The sequence below is a fragment of the Ochotona curzoniae genome, unplaced genomic scaffold (assembly GCF_017591425.1).
Source record: "Ochotona curzoniae isolate NIBS_2020 unplaced genomic scaffold, NIBS_Ocur_1.0 scaffold_2587, whole genome shotgun sequence".
Lineage (NCBI taxonomy): Eukaryota > Metazoa > Chordata > Mammalia > Lagomorpha > Ochotonidae > Ochotona > Ochotona curzoniae.
In genome coordinates this window covers 5,595,166-5,601,179 of record NW_024467096.1, presented here as the reverse complement: position 1 = coordinate 5,601,179, position 6,014 = coordinate 5,595,166, and the positions used below count along the sequence as shown (strand labels likewise).

Here is a 6,014-nt window from a genome sequence, read left to right as displayed (position 1 = left end):
TTTTTCAAATGGATTCTTCCCAAGTGAGGAAGTGAGTCAGGAGAGGAGGTGGTGAGATGGAAGCCTGCAGTACTTGGGGCCTGAGTGGGTAGCAGGCAACAGGAGAACCAGGGAAAAAGAAGGGGAAGGAGGGCTGCATGGGATTGGGCGGGGTGGGGGGAGCTTGGATTCCATTGCTGATTGAGAGCTGGTACCAAGGAGGGCAGGGAGCACTGTACATCTGGGTCTAATTAACTCAGATTTGGTGGTGGAAGGGAGTGAAAAATGGGCTCACCCAACTGGAGAGGGTGGCCAGAAAAGCTGCAGGTTGCATCAGTGCAGCAGGAGGAAGACCTAGCCAGCCAGGGATTGTGCGCCACCTACCAAGGGGGAGTTTGAAGCAGAGGAGGCACAAGAGCAACAGAAAAGGACGGAAGTGAGAAAAGCACTTCACCATCCAGTGGTGAGTCAACCACTACTCATTTCCCTTCAGTGTGAGTTGACTTCAAAGATTATTTTAAAACTATTTTGTATTTGAAAGGCACACACATGGATCTCATGCCAGCAGCCTGTGGGACTAAGCTAGTAACTCGGAACTCTCACGTGGGTGTGACAGGAACCCCCAAGCTCCCTCCCAGAGTGCATCAGCAGTCAGGAGCATGCAGCTTCTCAACCATTAGGTCAGACATCCACTTCTCGTTTTTTAAGTACAGTGGTTTTCAGCGAGTTTAGCAGGTGAATGATAGAAACCAGACTTTCAAATCATTAGTCTTGACCCTTACGCTAGAAGTTTGATGTGTGTACTGGACCACAACTCAAAAGGTCACAAGTTATTTATTCCCTGGGCCATAGTTACTAACTCTCCAGGTTGTCCACCAGGGGCCGTCACTGCAGGACTCTGTGACCTGAGGATTTGTAACCTTTTGGCTGGCTCATTTGGCTCTTGGCCCTAGCTGGGCAGAGGCCACAGGTGTGTGGGAAAGGCTGGCAGCACCTCCTCTTAATTCCCTAGTAAGGTATTTGAAAACAACTGCTTGGGGGCCAAGTGTGTGCTGGGGAGTCCTTAGCAGCTCTGAGGGGCTCTGATTAGGGGGATGGCAGGGAGCAGGCAAAGCCTTTTCCAGAACCTGGGAGGAAGTGGTCAGCACACAAACCACCCTGTACCTGAGAATTCTTTCAGAAGTCTCCATTTTCACTGAGAAACAGAAACCTGATTCCTTACTCTAATACCTTTTTGGTCAAATCAAGACTTGCCCTAGCGAGCAGTTGCCCTTCCTCTGGCCTCAGCTAAGGGTTTTGCTAGGCATGGAGAAAGGAAAGATCTGCATCTCTGGTCCCTCTACCTCCATGTCCAAGTGTCCCTTCTAGCCAAGCACCGCCCATTTCTGACACATTGGAACAAACTAGCAAACTTTTTAAAAAGGCAGAGGCTTAACCCCATCCCAAATTCCCATTTGTTTGGGGGTGGTGCTGGGCATCTGCATTCGGAAAGCTTTCCATGGAATTCTTACACAAGAGGTGATGTGTGGACCTGCACCTGGATGCTTAGGAAGCTGGATCTCCTAGGCTTCCTCTTCAACTTGTCTGGTTAGAATCTGCATCACAATAGGATCTCATCCCCACCCCATGTCTTTAGTCTGATCCTACAACCTGCGCCAAGCTGTAGCAGAGGGCTTCAGAATGTTTGACTATGATCTACACCAAGAGGTCACATGCATATCTCTGCATATAACGAAACAAAACTTGCCATGTGATGCCCTCTCAGTCCACAGATGTTTGGCACTTACTTTGTGCTGGGCATTGTTGTGGTTGCCTGTGCTTTGAACAAAAACCCTGTTGTGGGGTTTCTGGATATGTGGTGGAGGCAGGAGGAAATCAGTTAAACCATGAGTAGTGAGGACCTGCTAGAAGACCAGTTTCTTTTCGGAATTGTACTTTGGAAGTCTTCCAGGGTGCTGCTATGCTCCATATCTTGGTTTGGGAACTGGGTATATTCACTCTGTAAACATGCAAGTTGCTGGACTCCTTTGTGTGTGCACCTTGGTAAAGTTCAGAAACTTGGGATGGATGTGACAGTGGGAGACCACGCCTTCTCCTGGATTGCTGGTGCATGTCCTAGCTGCTTGGCCTCTAGAGACCTGCCTCGCTTCCTGGGAGGCAAGGAGTGATGATGCAAGTGCCTGAGTCCCTGCTACCCACATGGGCGACCTGGAGACCTGGAACTCCAGGCTACGACTTTGGGCTCTGACCTGGTCCAGCATTGGCTGCATCCGACACTGGGGAAGGAAACCAGAGGATGGGAGATCTGACTCTTGCACTCCCTGTCCCTTTTCAGTAGATGAAAATAAACATTTCTAAAGGTGCAAAAAATGACATTTCCAGTCATTAAAAAAGTCCAAATTCACCAGATTCAGTTTAACCTCCCGCGAAACAGTTCAACAATCCCACAAGGGATTGTGAAAATAATTTTTAATTTTTTAAGATTTATTTATTTTATTACAAAGTTAAATACGTAGAAAGGAGAGACAGGAAGATCTTCTGTCCAATGATTCACTCCCCAAATGACTGTAATGGCCGGTGCTGCGCTGATCCAAAGCCAGGAGCCAGGAATCTCTAGGTCTCCTATGTGGGTGCAGAGTCCCAAGGCTTTGGGCCGTCCTCTACTGCTTTCCCAGGCCACAAGCTGGATGGGAAGTGGAACTGCTGGGATTAGAACCGGCACCAATATGGGATCCTGGTGAGTTCAAGGTGAGGATTTAGCTGCTAGGCCATGGTGCCGGGCCCTAATGGTTTCTATTTTAAAAGGCAAAACAGCTATAACAACAAAAACATCACCTAGTCACCCAGCCATGTCCACCTTTTGATGGGAACACCTGCTTGGGGGTGTGAGCCATACTGCCCAGGGACCCCAGCAATGCCTTCCTTGCCCCCTTGCTTCCCTCACGCCAGCTCACCACCAAAGGCCTCCCTCAAGCAGCTTGGCTCCCCTTTGCCTAGAACTAGCCCTGACAAGCCCTGCTTCTTGCAGAGTCACTCTCCCCTGGACAGCTCTCCTCCCGGGCCAGATCTGGGAGGAGGCTGGCTCAGGCATATCATGTCACAGCACTGGGGTTATCCCCGCAGCCACCTCGCCATCTCCTGCAGCCTCTTGCTTCTATCACCCAGTTGGCTCTCTAGCTACAGGGTAGTCTGTCAGTCCTGGATTCACAGGACAGTGTGGAGATGAGACAACTAGTGCCTGATCCAGCCTAGCGCTCCAGAGGACCCTGCAGAGAGGATCAATAAAGGGAGCCAGACAGAGGGGCAGTGTGGAGCTTTGATTTGCAGCTGGATCGCCTGGCAGGCAGGTTTGCTGCAATCCATTGTTGGCAGCTGTTGACCGCTGAAATCCATTAAGCCAGGCTCACGCGGTCTCAAGAGGCTACAGAGCGCAACCCCAGGAGTTACCACGTGGGCTGGCAGTGCTCACTTCACCCCCAGTTCTGAACCAGCCACTTAGCCACGGGCAGCTTCAAGAAGTGCTATCTGCTGCAACAGGGGGATGATGACAGACTTTGCCCAGTTGTCGTGGGGACTGGACAAAAAAGGAAATGAAAGGTGCAGGGTGTTCCCCCATCACCAAGGTGCTAGTGTGAGGGAGCGTGGAGAGTGGACGTTTCAGAGTCCCCAGTGTCTCCCTTGAGGCCAGATCCCTGGGCTGGCCGTGGGACAGTGACAGGATTCTGTAGGTGGCTCCTTAGGGGGAGTGGCAGGCTTCACACCCAATGGTGTCTTGATATAGTAGCAAATTGCAAAGCACTGTGACCCGAGATCCATTCTAAGCTCTGTTTTGGAGGCATCTACAACTCCTTTCCCATAGTCCTCTTCCCTATGGCCATGGCCTGGAGGCCCAGTGCCAATGGGGCAGATGGGACAATCTTCACAGGACCCTGATGGATGGTGCTTCTAACTCCCTCTGCCTGGGGCTGCCTCCCAGGTGGGTGCAGATCTGGGGCTGCAGGGGTGTGGTCACTGGGAGTCGGAACTCACAGGAGAGCTCAAGAGGGCAGGGCCTAAGAGGGGCTGTGCAGGAAGAAGGTCCCTCTGCCCAGAGCGCACAATGCTTCAGCGACAAGCGTCCACAGGGCTCAATTGGGAGACCTACCTCGCTGAGGGTGGGAGTCAAGGTCCCCGCCCTGGAGCTGCTCCAGAGAAGATGCTAGTTCCACCCTGGCTGCAGGTAACCTTGGATACACCTGCCGAGACAGTCGCTAAGTTCCAGATGCAAAGCAACAGGAGGCCAGGCGGGAAGCAATTTAGGATGGGAGACACACGGGGGGCTCCTCCGCGTGGCCCCACGGATTCCCGGGGACCTTCCGACCCAGCCGCTGCTCTGCCTCACCTCCCTCTGACATCGCAGAGCGGAGGCCCCCAGACCCGCCCGGGGGCGACGCGGAAATAGAGGATGGGCCCGGGGAACTGTGGACACCCTAAAAGGGGAGGAGTAACGGGCCCGGGGCCTTTTAAGAGGGCGGATGGTCGCCGCCGGGCACGCCCCATCCGGGGCGGCGCAGGCGCAGGCGGGCTCCGGGAACCCAGTGCGGGAGGGCGCTCGCTCGCAGGCTGGGCTGGGCTGCGCGCGGGGCCGCAGCACCTGCGGGGGGCCGGCGCCCGGCGGGCGGACGCGGACGCCCGCAGGCGAGGGCGGGGAGGCGGGCCCGGGACGGGTGGCCACCCGGGGGGCGGGTGCCGCGGGCTCGCGAGGAAGGGGGACGCGGCGGAAGGAGCCGGGCCAGGGGGGCCCCGGGCGTGAGCGGGCGCCGAGGGCCGCACCATCTGGAGGGGCGGGACCGCGCGGCCTCTGGGGGGCAAGCGAGTGCGCTGGGCGGTGGGAGCGGGCGGCCCCCGGCGGGGAGCGCAGGAGGAGCGCGGCGGGCTGAGCCCCGCGCTGCCGGAGCAGCAGCCGCAGCGGGTCGGGGTGCTCAGCTGGGGCCCGCAGCAGCTCCGCGGGCTGAAGCTCGGCGTGGAGGAGCGGGGCGGGGTGGGTCCGGTCGTGCAGGAGGAGGGCGGGGTGGGCCCGGGGGTGCAGGAGCGGGGCGGCCGCGGCCACGAGCCCAGCCTGGGGGTGGTGTGGGGGTCGTCGGACGGCGCGGACCGGAGGCGCCCGGCGCCGTGGACGGGTTCGGCGGGCTGGCCTGTGGCGCAGGAGGAGGGCTTGGGGCCCCGCAGACAGCACCAGGAGAAGGGGGGAGGCAGCCCCGCAGTGCAGGAGCGGGGCGAGGCCCGCGCCGGGGTGCAGGAGCGGGGGGAGGGGAGCCCGCGGCGGCTGCTGCAGCAGCCCGAGCCCGAGCGGCTGCCGGAGTTGGGGGAGCGCGAGCGCGAACCGGGGATCGAAAGTTACGGCGAGCCGGGGGAGCGCGATTGGGAGAGCAGGGAGGCGGTGGTCCTGGGGGCGACTCCCACGCCACCCAGAGACCGCCCGGAACTTTTGGGGAGGGCCCGGCTCGTGGGGCCCCAGGGGCCTGAAGGGGAGGGGCGCCCCGGGGTGCAGGAAGCAAATTGGCGCCCCGGGGTGCAGGAGGGACAGGCGGTGCAGGCTGTCCAGGAAACGCAGCTGAACGGGAAGGAAGCCCAGGCGGGAGAGGGTCCTGCCGAGGTGCACAGGACCCGGCGGCGCAGACGGAGGAGGCGGTGGTGACCCTCCCCTAGGCCGCTCCAGCCTGGCACTCGGCTCGCCCTTCGGGCTTGGGGGCGCGCACGGGATGTAGGCGTTGGAGGAGTGAGCTGGCAAAGTTATTGCCCGAGAGCAGGAGGTGGCCGGTGAGGTCCTATTCTGCGACCTCCTCTGGGGCAGCGGCCGAGCTGTGTCTGCAGGGAGGCGGCGGCGGCCAGTGTCAGGTAAGGACCCCAGGTTCTGTTCTTTTCCAGGGGGAGGTGTTGGAAGTGTCTTTCAGCTGCCTTGGGCGGGGAGGAGGCAGGCCCGCTCCCCCGCCTCCTGGCACTGTCTGTCTGGCATCTCCTTGAGTCTGGACCAGAGGTGAGATTGTCGGGGAGCC

General features: G+C 58.4%; 1 protein-coding gene across 7 annotated transcripts in view; it reads left to right on the top strand.

Moving 5' to 3' along the window:
- Window positions 1-5,285: 5,285 nt before the first annotated feature.
- TNK2 (tyrosine kinase non receptor 2) overlaps window positions 5,286-6,014 on the top strand; it is a 37,681-nt gene continuing 36,952 nt past the window's right edge. For 6 of the 7 annotated variants that reach the window (XM_041002640.1, XM_041002637.1, XM_041002636.1 and 3 more), the window contains exon 1: window positions 5,809-5,822. The gene's annotated coding sequence lies outside the window, so the exon portion shown is untranslated. Of the gene's footprint in view, window positions 5,857-6,014 lie in introns of all 7 variants that reach the window. The other variant, XM_041002631.1, reaches the window with a different exon arrangement.